Source organism: Phacochoerus africanus, chromosome 2 (assembly GCF_016906955.1).
Source record: "Phacochoerus africanus isolate WHEZ1 chromosome 2, ROS_Pafr_v1, whole genome shotgun sequence".
NCBI classification, from domain to species: Eukaryota; Metazoa; Chordata; class Mammalia; order Artiodactyla; family Suidae; genus Phacochoerus; species Phacochoerus africanus.
The window spans coordinates 136606571-136621067 of record NC_062545.1 but is presented as its reverse complement, the minus strand read 5'-3'; positions in this window follow the sequence as shown (position 1 = coordinate 136621067).

Genomic DNA, 14497 nt, shown 5'->3' with positions numbered 1-14497 from the left:
GTTTCCATGTCTTGGCTATTGAAAATAGTGCTGCAATGAACATTGGCATACATGTGTCTTTGCAAGTCATGGTTTTCTCTGGATAGATGCCCAGGAATGGGACTGCTGGATCAAATGATAGTTCTATTTTTAGTTTTCTTAGAAATCTCCATACTTCTTTCCACAGTGGTTGCACCAATTTACAATCCCACCAACAGTGCAACAGGGTCCCTTTTTCACCCTCTCTAGCACTTACTACTGTTTGTAGACTTTTTGATGATGGCTGGTGTAATATGGTACATCATAGTGGTTTTGATTTGTATTTCTCTAATAATGAGTGATGTTGAACATCTTTTCATGTGTTTTTTGGCCATCCATATGTCTTCTTTGGAGAATTGTCTGTTTAGATCTTCTGCCCATTTTTTGATGGGGTTATTTGTTTTTTTGGTATTGAACAGTAGGAGGTATTTATAAATTTTGGAGATTAATCCCTTGTCAGTTGATTCATTTGCAAATAGTTTCTCCCATTTTGTGGGTTGTCTTTTCATTTTGTTTAGGGTTTCTTTTGCTATGCAGAAACTTTTAAGTTTGATTAGGTCCCATTTGTTTATTTTTGTTTTTACTGTCATTACTCTAAGAGGTGGATCTGAGAAGATGTTGCTGTCATTTACTTTGGAGAGTGTTTGGCCTATGTTTTCCTCTAAGAGTTTTATAGTATCTGGTCTTAGATCTAGGTCTTTAATCCATTTTGAATTATTTTTGTGTATGGTGTTAGAGAGTGTTCTATTTCATTCTTTTACATGTAGCTATCCAGTTTTCCCAGCACCACTTATTGAACAAGCTGTCTTTTCTACATTGTATATTTTTGCCTCATTTTTCATAGATTAGTTGACTGTAGGTGCATGGGTTTAATTCTGGGCTTGCTATCCTGTTCCACTGATCTATATTTCTATCTTTCTGCCAGTACCATATGGTTTTAATGACTGTTGCTTTGTCATATAGTCTGAGGTCAGGAGCCTGATTCCTCCAGCTCCATTTTTCCTTTTCAGGATGTCCTTGGCTATTCTGGGTCTTTTGTGCTTCCAAACAAACTTTAAAATATTTTGCTCAAGTTCTGTGAAAAATGTTCTTGGTAATTTGATAGGGATTGCATTGAATCTGTAGATCACCTTGGGTAGTATAGTCATTTTGATAACATTTACCCTTCAAATCCAAAAGCATGGTGTGTCTTTCCATTTATTTGTATCATCTTTGGTTTCTTTCATCAGTGTCTTATAGTTTTCAGAGTACAGGTCTTATGTCTCTTTAGGTAGGTTTACTCCTGGGTATTTTATTATTTTGGATGTGATGGTAAACAGGATTGTGTCCCTAATTTCTCTTTCTGATCTTTCATTGTTAGTGTATAGAAATGCGGTCAATTTCTGTGTATTAATTTTGGATCCTGCAACTTTGCCAAATTCATGGATGAGCTCTAACAGTTTTCTGGTAGAGTTTTTAGGATATCATGTCATATGCAAATAGTGAGAGTTTTACTTCTTCCTTTCCAATTTGGATTCCTTTTATTTCTTTTACCTCTCTGATTACTGTGGCTAGGACTTCCAAAACTATGTTGTAGAGTACTGGTGAGAGTGGACATCCTTGTCTTGTTCCTGATCTCAGTGGGAATTCTTTCAGCTTTTCACCATTGAGAATAATGTTCGCTGTGGGTTTGTCATATATGGCCTTTATCATGTTGAGGTAGATTCCCTCTATGCCCACTTTCTGAAGGGTTTTTATCAGAAATCGGTGTTGGATTTTGTCACAGGCTTTTTCTGTATCTATTGAGAGGATCATATGGTTTTTATTCTTCAGTTTATTAATGTGGTGTATCACACTGATGGATTTGCAGATGCTGAAGAACACTTGCATTCCTGGGATAAACCCCACTTGATCATGATGTACAATCCTTCTAATGTATTATTGGATTCGGTTTGCTAGTATTTTGTTGAGGATTTTTGCATCTGTGTTCATCAGTGAAATTGGCCTTTTTAGTTTTCTTTTTTTTGTGTGTAGTGTCTTTGTCTGGTTTTGGTATCAGGGTGATGGTAGCCTCATAGAATGAGTTTGGGAGTGTCCCTTCCTCTGCGATTTTTTTGGAAAAGTTTCAGAAGTATAGGTGTTAGCTCTTCTCTAAATGTTTGATAGAATTTGCCTGTGAAGCCATCTGGTCCTGGACTTTTGTTTGTTGTAAGTTTTTTAATCACAGTATCAATTTCAATACTGTGATTGGTCCATTCATCTTTTCTATTTCATCTTGGTTTAGTCTTGGAAGATTGTATTTTTCTAAGAAGTTGTCCATTTCTTCTAGATTTTCCATTTTATTGGCATATAGTTGCATATAGTAAGTAGTCTCTTATGATCCTTTGTATTTCTGTGATGTATGTTATTACTTCTCCTTCTTCCTTTCTTATTTTATTGATTTGAGTCCTCTCTCTTTTTTGCTTGATAAGTCTGGCAAAGGGTTTATCAATTTTGTTGATCTTTTCAAAGAACCAGCTTTTTGTTTCATTGATCTTTTCTAGGGTTTTCTTTGTTTCTATTTCATTGATTTTTGCTCTGATCTTTATGATTTCTTTCCTTCTGCTAACTTTATGTCTTGTCTGTTCTTCTCTCTCAAGCTGCTTTAGATAGATGTAAAGTTAGCTTGTTTATTTGAGCTTTTTCTTATGTCCTGAGGTGGGTTTGTATTGCTATAAACTTTCCTCTTAGAACGGCTTTTGCTATATCCCATAGGTTTTGGAGTGTTGTATCTTTGTTGCCATTTTCTTCTAGGTATTTTTTAATTTTCTCTTGGATTTCTTCAGTGATCCATTGGTTGTTTAGTAGCATGTTGTTTAGTCTCCATGTCTTTGTGTTTTTTGCAATTTTTTTCCTTGTTGTTGATTCCCAGTCCTATAGCCTTGTGGTGGGACAAGATGCTTGATATGGTTTCAATTTTCTTAAAGTTACCGAGGTTGGATTTGTAGCCCAGGATGTGATCAGTCTTAGAGAGTGTTCCATGTGCACTTGAGAAGAATGTGAATTCTATTGCCTTTGGACAGAATGTCTTATAAATATCTATTAAGTCCATCTGGTCTAATGCTTCGTTCAGGGCCTGTGTTTCCTTATAGATTTTCTTTCTGGATGGTCTGTCCATTGCTGTAAGTGGGGTGTTAAGGTCCCCCACTATTATTGTGTTATTGTCAATTTGTCCTTTTAAGGTTGTTAGCAGTTGCCTTATATATTGTGGTGAACCTATTGGGTGTGTAGATATTTAAAATTGTTTTATCTTCTTGGATTGATCCTTTGATCATTATGTAATGACCTTCTTTGTGCCTTAAAATATTCTTCATTTTAAAGTCTATTTTTTCTGTTATGAGTATTGCTACTCCAGCTTTCTTTTGATTCCCATTTGCAAGAAATATTTTCTTCCATCCTCTCACTTTCAATTTGTGTGTGTCCCTAGAAGTGAAGTGGGTCTCTTGAAGACAGCATATATATGGGTCTTGTTTTTGTATCCATTCAGCCAGTCTGTATCTTTTGGTTGGGGCATTTAGTCCATTAACATTTAAGGCAATTATTGATATGTATGTTCTTATTGCCATTTTATTAATTGCTTTGGATTTGTTTTTGTTGCTCTTTTTCTTCCCTTATTCTCTCCTCTTGTGGTTTTATGACTATCTTTAGTGTTTTATTTGAGTTGATTTTTCTTATTCATTTGTGTATCAATTGTAGATTTTTGGTTTGCAGTTATTCTGAAGTTATGACATAAAACAGTCTCATATATGTATGTATATATATATATATATATATATATATATATAGAGAGAGAGAGAGAGAGAGAGAGAGAGAGAGAGAGAGACTCTTACGTTCTTGGTCTCTTAATTGCAAGTGCATCTCTAGGGTCCTGCATTTGTACCCTCCTCTTCTTATGATTTCTGATTTTGGTGGCATAATTGTGCATGGATGATTTCATATCTTTACTGTATATATATCTTTACTGGTGAGGCTTCTTGGAATTTTCTCTAAATATTTCTCTAATATTCTGTCTCTGTGTTTTTATTTTTATATACATCTTAAAGGTTTATTTCAATGTCTCCATTTTCTTTTTTTATTACATTTATAGTTGTACAATGATCATCATAACCCAATTTTATAGCACTTCCATTCCAAACCCCAGTACATCCCCCCACCCCACAACCTGTCTCATTTGGAAACCATGAGTTTTTTAATGTCTGTGAGTCAGTATCTGTTCTGCAAAGAAGTTCATTGTGTCCTTTTTTAGATTCCACATGGAAATGATAGCATATGATGTTGCTGTTTTGCTGTCTGACTGACTTTACTTAGCATGATGATTTCTAGGTCCATCTTGAACATCTCCATTTTCTTAGCAGGAAAGTGGTACATGACTTTAAGTAAATATAAAACTTTACTTATTGATACTCAGCTATCCAAATGTCTTTTAAAAATAACTTTTCCTTTTTTTTAATTCAGAGTTTCATTAACTGGAGGTACAGGTTCTAGGACATTCCTATTTTACTCTCCTTTTTCTTTAAAATATAGAACTTCATTTTATATAAATTAGTCAATAAAACATAGAATAATCAAATGAAAAAGGAAACCTCTCTAGAGCTACTATTCTTTTTCTCCATCCCTTTACTATTGTTACATCCTGGATACAAACATAGAAAGTCAACACTGACTAGCAACCATTTTAGAATGACAGCTTGTTTGTCCTGGAGATATTTGTATGTGTAATTGTGGTGAGAAGTTATTTTCATGTATCGTCACTTCATTTAACTGAAAGGGACTGAGCAATGAACTCAAATTTTGTGGAAAAAAAACATAGTGTAATTTGAAAATAAACATTAGCCTTACAGGTGTTAAATTAGTTAAACATGGAGGTCATTAGTCTGAGGTGATGCTAATACCTTAGCATCTGCTTAAACAAACCAAAATCTAAGCCTAAGGTTAAGGTTAAGGTGCCTAAGGTTAAGAAATAAAAACCTAAAGACAGCCAATCACAAACAGCCAACTCAGCTTTTTCAAACAAGGCAAATGCTTAAGTTATAGCAAACCAAATAATTTCCATGCTTTGCTTCCACATTTTCTCTACAAAGTCTTTCTCCAGGCTCCTGTCAGTGGCACTCTCCTAAGCACTTCAGTTTGGTTCTGGCCCTTCAAATCAATTTTTGCTCAAATAAACTCTTAATTTTTAATATACCTCAGTTTATCATTTACACAGGTAAAAGTCAACTTCAAATAATCATAAAGCATGAATTAAGATGGTTTCATCCTTGGCCTGGGAACGTTTGCATGCCATGAGTATAGCCGAAAAAAAAAGAGGAGAAAAAAAATGAACTTTGAAATGCTTTAATTCAATGCTACGTTATTATTTTGAGTGACTAAATGCTTAAAGTTTCCTTTTTCTGAGCACATTTTGCCTATTTCCTCTCCTTTCTCCATATAAACACTCAATTATCTGGAAAACTCAGACTAATTAAATTACTGGAGAGTCCATTTTTGCCCCTCCACCTCTGATAAGTACTGCATATCAAGGGCCTAGAGCTGGCATTTCTAAACCACAGATATGAAATGACCATATTGACAATTACTCAATCCACTGAGAAACAAAGACCCAGTGTTCTATCCTTATTGGGCAAAATTATTGTCCCTGTTTAACTAATGGAAATTCATTTGTTTCAAATCCAAAGGCCTCTGAACACATTTAGGACATTAAAAACAATTGTTTTAAGGAAATGGAATTCTGAATTAGGATAATGTTTTTAGTTTTCTGCACATTAGAATGCAAACACCCTGGTTTAAGAGTCAGACCGCCAGACAAAATTAAGGTTGACCAGTAGGCTCTTTAGCCTGACAAATGACTGGCTGTCTGGAAATCAGTTCTTAAAGCCCCCAGAGAGCAACATGCTAATATCCCTGAGTTTCCAGATCCAAGATTTTTCATGTAGTTTTCATAAAAGAAATACCGCAGGTGGACCAAAGCTCTGTGTAATAAAATCTTTCAGAGCAGCCCGAAAAATATAACTGCCCCACACTTGATTCAGTCATGGGTTAGAGCACATTTAATTTCAAGTCAATAGATTCCCTGCACATCAGCATTTAAGGGATTAAAGACAATTCCAGTTTTGTTGCCCTAAATGTACTGTTATTGTTATCAATTCATGCAGCCTTGAAATAAGTTTTCAATAAATCTAAGACTAACTATTATTTTCTCACCTATAAATAAAATATAATCATCTTAAAAATCAATGAAGGGAAAACTATCATATCCATTAACCTGGCTCAGAATCCCTCCAGGCCCTTGCTATGAAACACAGCACTGTGGATCTTTCATTTTATTGAGCTATATCTCTTTGTATGGCAACCAGCAGGCAAAAGAAAAAAAAATCATATCTAAAAATCAAAGACTATGGGTTTTTGTTCTGGAAACCACTGAGGCAGGGGCTGAATATTCTTTTCTGCCTGGGGTTAATTTTTTTTCCACTTTAATTTGCAATCAGATGCAATAAAAGAAAAAAAAATAAAATAAGGACATTGCCTCAAGTAGCTAGTAGCTTTATTACCTTCTCTACTGCCAGTCTCCACTTTTTATCACTTCCAAATCCTATGTTTTTAAAGTCACCTGCACAACCCTGCAATGTTATAAACACCTTTAGTTGTCTTCACCAACTGTCATTTTGTACCATCTGCTGTTAAAAATCTCAAAAGCAGCAATGCATGGGGTCAAGGCCACTTTCTCTCAGGAAACTAAAAAACAACAGAGCCAAGTCATTTAGCGTTGTTGGGTTTTTTTTGTTTTTTTTTCCCCCCTGTCAGCTTTACTACACCCTGGAGTGGACATTTTCCTTGCTTTTCAGTTGTGAATGTTCCTCAAAAGACGTGAACCTCAAAATAAGGTAACCATACAAAAACAAGTTTTTATAGACAACTCATTATCAACTAGCAGAAGGGGGTGATTAGTCATCTGCTCCATTTGAAATAAATCCAAAAAAATTCAAACCATTGCTGCGAGGAGAGAAATGCATTTATCTCAGGATTCCAGAACTAGAGAAATAAGAGGAACATGTGCAGTAACCTTTTAAAATGCTGTGTGTAATCTCAAAAGCCAAGCAGAGAGGAGTTGACCATCTCTCTTACTGCCCAAGAAACCGTATTTTCCCCACCTCAGTACCACTCCACCCAAGATGATCCACACTTTTGACTTCTCTTTGGACTAGAGTCAGAAAGGACCACCTTATTGTTTCTGCTTTTGATGGCTACTAAAAATGGCCAGTTCTGAAACAGATCATGGACATGGAGAGTAGACTTGTGTTTGTGGGGCAAGGGGAGGGGAACGGACAGGGAGTTTTGGGCTGATAGACGGAAACACTATTACATTTAGAATGAATAAGTAATGGGTCCTACTGTACAGCATGGGGAACTATATCCAGTATCCTGGGTTAGAACATGATGGACAATAGAATGAAAAAAAAAAAAGAATGTATACATATGTATGACTGAGTCACTTTGCTGTACAGCAGAAATTGAAGGAACATTGTAAATCAACTATACTTTAATAAAAATTTTTTTTAATAAAATTAAAAAAATGGCCAGTTCAATTAAACTAATTCAACCACTTTGGTTAGATTCTCTGAGGTCATAACCCTTTCTTAAAATGAAAGGAGCATTTATCAGCATATTCCCCACTCTTATTTCAAATCATTACAGATTCATGTAAAATTTTTCAACATGTAAGAGGCCTAGTTTACCCTCAAGGCAGTTCGCATGTGATCCCAAGTTTTCCCCTCATAAATAAAATATAATCGCCTTAAAAATCAATATGAGAAAACAATCAGAACCATTAACCTACCTCAAAATCCCTTCAGCCACTTGTATGAAACACATAATGCTGCCTTTCATTTTATTGAGCTATACACAAACTAGCAAGGGAAAAATATCAAAGACTGGGTGTTGTGTTTTGGAAATCAGAGAGAAGTGAGAATGTGAAAACAGATTTTAAACTTTTTTGTTTTTTTATATATATATATATATATATAAATAGACTGTGGAGACCCAGGAAACAAGGGTTGTGAGCTACTGGAAAAACATGAGCTGTCTCAGAACTGTTTGTCTCAATTGACCATTAAGTTTAATAGTAAAAGACTGGTTAATGGTAACAATGCATTATAAAATCTTCAGGAGGTAAAAAAATAATATATAAATATAGCCTATAAATGTATCAACCTTAAATAATAATTGTGCTTCCCACCACTAGGCTTGCTTAATCATTGTGTCCTTTCCTCTTCCTTCCTCTATTGAAAGAGATTATCAGATCTCTTATTCCCCAGTTCTCCACCTTTCTCCCACTCTCAAGGACCTTTAGAATGTTTCTTCCTGCCACAGAATTTTACTTAGATGGTCTATAATGTTTCATTTCAAGCTATGATTATGTCATCCCTTTCAGTGTTTCACTTTTGTTTTATCCTTACTTTCTGTTAATAAATTCTTACTTGATTTTTAATCATCTAGTGAGGCTTAATTATTGCAAGATCTCTTGCCACTCTTTCCTCCCCTCATTATCTTCCATTGTCTTGAGAGAGAGGATCTGAATCCATTGGCAAAGGTTAAAATCCTTCCACAAGGACTTTCTTCACTCCACAGAGTACTAACTGCTATACAATCATGGCAACCTACCAGGTCCTTCAAGGCCTTTCTTCAAATAGGTGCCTAAGTGGTATATTCTCAAATGCTTTAACCTTTAACAAGGTTAAATTGTTTATCATTTAAATTGTTTATCATTTAAAATGATAAATGATAAACAATTTTGGATAGGTGAAGAATTTCTTTTTAGCAATTCTTTTTTTCTGTTCAAAAAAACCTGTCTTTTCTTTACAAAGATAAGTATGTTTATACTAGACTGATTCTCTTACCTTTAAAATTTATTCTTAAAAATTCATCAGGATACATTTAGTTGTTTGTTTTCCTTTATTCTCTTCAGGACTGAATGAGCCCTTTCAATCTAAAGATTCAAGTCTTTTTTTCAGCTCAAGGACATTTTCTTCAACTACATGTTGAATTGTTTTATATTAGTCATATTTTTACTGTGATTATGCTGCCTAACCTACAACCCCCAAAATCATACTGAGTTACAACAAGCCTGCTCCCAGGTCTGTAGTTTGGCTGCAGGTCAGCTGGTCTTGACTGGGCTCAAGTGGTCTGGCTAGTCCAGAGCCTCAACCTTCTGTAGGGTTCAGATTAGATTCCACGTGGCTTTTCCCAGGATAATACCTTAAGAAACCACAGCTCTAGCGCATGTACTTCTCTTGAAGAAAAGTAGACACTTCAGAGAGTGGGAAGAAATTTGGCTGACTTCTGTCTGCAGGTCTCTGCTCAGAAACTGGCATATTTTCACATGGTCAAGTCCAGAACCACTGAGGCAGGAAATACATTCTGCCGTGAAGGGGTGAGGTGAGGAGTATTTTTGACCAATAATCTAATTTTCCACCTATGGCTTTTCCATATATTCTGTTTTCTCTTCCTAGAAGTCCTATTATTCACATGTTAGATTTCCTGGGTATTGCCTGATCCTTACACTCATGGTTCTCTGTGCTTTTGCATGTTTTATAAATTCTTTCCTTTGATCTCCCCAAGCACTAGTTTTATTCACAGTAAATATTATACTCCTTTTCTGTTCAGCTATTAAAATTTTTTCATTTGGAAATAAGTTATGGTCTAAATGTTTATGCCCCCCCCACTGATATGTTAAACCTATAAACCTAATGTCGTGGTAATTGGAAGAGAGGCCTTTGGGAGGTAATTAGATTTAAATGAAGTCATGTGGAGTTCCCACCGTGGCACAGGGGAAACAAATCTTTCTAGTATCCATGAGGATGTGGGTTTGATCCCTCGCCTTGCTCAGTGAGTAGGGAATCTGGCGTTGCCATGAGCTGTGGTGTAGTTTTCAGACACAGCTTGGATCCCTGTTTGCTGTGGTTGTGTGGTAGGCCAGCAGCTGTAGTTCTGATTCAACTCCTAGACTGGGAAATTCCATATGCCTTGGGTGTGGCCCTAAAAAGCAAAAAAAAAAAAAAAAAAAAAGATGGGATTAGTGCCCTTGTAAAAGAAGAAGAGACACAAAACTTTCCTCTCTCCACCATATGAGAATGCAGGAAAGAAGGCAGCTGTCTGCAAGACAGGAAGAGAGCCCTGACCAAGAACTCAGTCTGCCAGCGCCTTGACCTTAGACTCCCCAGCTTCCAGAACTGTGAGAACTAATGTCTAAGTCACCCAGTCTGTAGGATTTTGTTGTAGGAGCCCAAGCAGATTTAGCTTGTTCTGAACAAAAACACTTTTTATACTCCAAATGTTATCTCCTTGAGAGTCATTACTTTTTTGCTTAATTTCTCTTCCATCTCTTTCATTCATTCTAATGCCATAGAATGCTTTCTATTCCAGTTGTTCAATTTGGTCTTCTTTCCACCAGTGACTCAAGTCTCCCTCCAGTTAGCTGTGCTCCTTCTTCATCTCTGCAGGGTTGTGTTTTCTCTCAGTGTTACTGCAGGTCAAGCTGTTTGTCTCTCTTGGGGAGAAGCAATCAGAGTCAAGAGAGAAGGCGAAGTTGCTCTTCTTATGAGCTAGCAGCACAGCAGCATGAACTGGTAAAATGGCATCCTTCTGCAATACTTGGAAGAGTCTTCAACTCTCCCAAATCCCTCTTGGTAGTCATCATCTAGCTGCAAGACCTGGAGATGCTTCAGCACACTATTGTCCTCTTTCAAAAGTCCCAAGGTAGCAGACCTGGCAGCCCCTCTTGGCCAAATGCAGCAAGCCAATAGGTGTGCCCCCCCATTTCTGGGGGACTTTGAAATGCAGGCTCTTACCCTAGATCCTGAACAAAGTCAAGCCTTTACTTTCTGTACCATCCCCCAAGTGTTTTCTCAATGATGCCAGGAATCCTCACTAAGCAATATGGTAGCCTCACACCACATATGACTATCGATCACTTGAAATATAGCTGGATTGAGTTGAGGTGTCCCATAAATGTAATACAGGAGCAAGTTTTGAAGGGTTAGTATAAAGCAATACATCTCATTAATATTGTTACATTGATTACATGTTGAAATGAAAATATTTTGGATATGAGTTAAATAAAGTGTACTATTATGAATTTATCTTTTTTCCTTTTACTTTTATTTAAATGTGGCTACTAGAAAATTTTAAGTTACATATATGACTCGTAACATGGCTCACTTTATTTTTCAATTGGACAGTGCTGCCATGGAGATGGAGCCCTTGTTCTGCTCACTCTCGTCTAAGTGGTTTAGAGAAATTCAGACCATCCTTCAGGTACTACCAGCTAAGGCAATAAGGAGGCAAGGGAGGTGAGGGAACTATACTCAGATCAGCTTCTTCACAAAGGCCTTGCCTATAAAATAAGAATAAATTTCAGAGTGTCTGTTGTGTCACAGTGGAATGAATTCAGTTAGGAACCATGAGGTTGCAGGTTCGATCTCAGGCCTTGTTCAGTAGGTTAAGAATCCGGAGTTGCCATGAGCTGTGGTGTAGGTAGCAGAAGCGGCTTGGATCTGGCATTGCTGTGGCTCTGGCATAGGCCAGCAGCAACAGCTCCAATTAGACTCCTAGCCTGGGAACCTTCATATGCCACAGATGCAGCCCTAAAAAGACAGAAGACCAAAAAAAAAAGAGAATAAATCTCATTTTTGTCCATGAGCTTTATCCTTAAAACCATTTATGACTTTTGTTTTCTCAAATGGGCATTTCACTTTGAAAAACAAGAATAATTCCTAGGAAAATAATGTAAATTGAGAACTGCAGCATTCGAAAATATTTCTTTTTTTTTTTTTTTTGTCTTTTTGCCATTTCTAGGGCCGCTTCTGCGGCATATGGAGTTTCCCAAGCTAGGGGTCAATCAGAACTGTAGCTGCTCACCTACACCAGAGCCACAGCAATGCTGGATCCGAACCACATCTGCAATCTACACCACAGCTCACGGCAATGCCGGATCATTAACCCACTGAGCAAGGGCAGGGATGGAACCCGCAACCTCATGGTTCCTAGCTGGATTCATTAACCACTGAGCCATGACAGGAACTCCCAAAAATATTTCTAATTAGAGAATGGAAGTTTTTCAACATTCAAATACATTTGAAATGTTAGGAACAAATGTTTTAAACATTCAGAATATCCAGTTTTCACTTGCACAGACTATTAAAGGCATTTAATGTATTTGGGATTTATGTAATGAAATCTATGTCCAGTTATGGTTACAGGTGTATCCACAAAGTTTGTAAGGTTTGAATAGTTCATACAAAACCAGAGAATTCCTAAATTTTAAGAGATTAAATAGTGGCTATCACACTGTTATGGCCTTAAATTATCAATAGGGAAAAATAAAAAAACCATAGCCAATTGGTTTTAATTTTGCCTCTAACAACTTGAGTCTTCCAAACTCGCAGTTCACAAATATGAAAATTCAAGATTTGTATTACTTATTCCGTAAGTGTTTAGATAGCTCAGTCTTCCGTAGGCTTTTATTCACTGCATGGCATGAAAAATCCATAGCCATACTTACAAGTTAAGCACACAGACTATTTAGCAGGAGAAAGTGACCATCATATTCCCCTATCAAACCTCCTTGTGCCAGCTCAGGCACTCGGTGATGTTTTCAAGCTATAGAGTCTCTTCCCCTCTTTTTCTTTCTCATTTTTCCTCTCCTAAAAAACATCATCCCCTAAAATTTGATCCTTCTAAATTCCCCTCAAAACTTTACCATCCGTTTGTCCCTAAAACCCACATCTGCTGTCTAAGTTAATAGGCTGGGTAATGTCAAAATTCAAATATGACTCTAAGTCACTGAATGTGAAAATTAAAATATCTAGAGCCCATGTGACACACCTGCATTTTGAAGCAACCAGGTATATTATTTTACAGCACTGTCAAGACTTAGCCTAGTAATGAACTAAAATTCTAAAGATTTTCTTTTTTTTTTTTTCTTTTTGGCCATGCCTGTAGCATGTGGAAGTTCCCAGGCCAGGGGTCAATGCCTTAACTTCTAGGTCACCAAGGAGTGCCTAAGGACTTTCTATTTAAACAAAAATTTTTAATAAGAGCCATGAGAAAGATGAAAATTATCGACTCAAGAAAAATTTCCTTGGGCAAATCTAAAATAATAAAAACTTTGAACAGACCCTCACTTATAAGCACATTGGTAAACACACTCTCTTTTACTCACTTAAATGTTTAGCAGACTGCAAAATCCTAAACTACAGATTTACCAGAGATGTCTTAATAATTGTTATTTATTTATTATTTATTTTAGAGATTAGAACTTAAACTTACAAACCAGTAATAGAGTGAAGGCTTAAGCTTTGCCTCATAGGCAAATGACATAATGACATCCAGCAGCATCTACTTCTCTCTTGTCTCTAATTTCTATATGATCTATCAATTAGCCCTCCAATACCAAAATCCAAGTTCTGGTATTGCCAAGACATTATTTTTTTGTAAGGGGAAATGCGATGATGCTTTCAGCATTCCCCTTTACAACTAGACATTCTATTTTACTTCATCCTCCAATTCTGGGTTCAAATCCTGTCTCTGCACTTTGCCATCTGTGTGGCATTGAGCAAGTTACTTAATACCTCTCTGAGCTTCAGTATTCTCATCTTTGTAGCAGAGATAATAGGCCCTGTCATAGACTTCTGTGAGAATTAAATGGGTTGTGAATCATGCAGAACACTGCCTATCAACAAAATACATATGCAACTAAAGCTAGCTAATGCAATATCCTGTTTTTTTTTTAGTTTTATTATGTATAGTTAATTTACAATGTCATGATAATGTCTGCTGTACAACAAAGAGATTCAGTTTTACATGTACACACATCCATTACCTTTCAGATTCTTTTCAGACATAGATTATCACAGAATATTGGGTAGAGTTCCCTGTGCTACACAGTAGGTCCCCATTAGCCAATCATTCCATGTACCTCAGTGAGCATATGCTAATCCCAAGCCTCTAGTCCATCCCTCCCCTCCCCACCTGTCCCCTTTGGTAAACGTAAGTTTTCCAAAGTCTATGAGTCTGTTTCTGCTCTGCAAATAAGTTCATGTGTTTCTTTTTTTTAGATTCCACATACAGGTGATATCATACGTTTGTCTTTCACCATCTGACTAACTTCACTTAGTATGATAATCTCTAGGTCCATCCATGTTGTTGAAAATGGCATTATTTCATTCTTTTTTATAGCTAAGTAATATTTCATAGAAATACACATCAATGAGCCAGATAGACAGCCCAGAAATAAACCTATGCACTTATGTCATTATGTCATTAGTTATTATGTCAACTAATCTACAACAAAGGAGGCAAGAATATACAATGGAGAAAATCCAGTCTCTTCAATAAACGGTGCTGGGAAACTGGGCAGCTACATGTAAAGGAATGAAATTAGAACATTCTCTGACACCACAAAAAC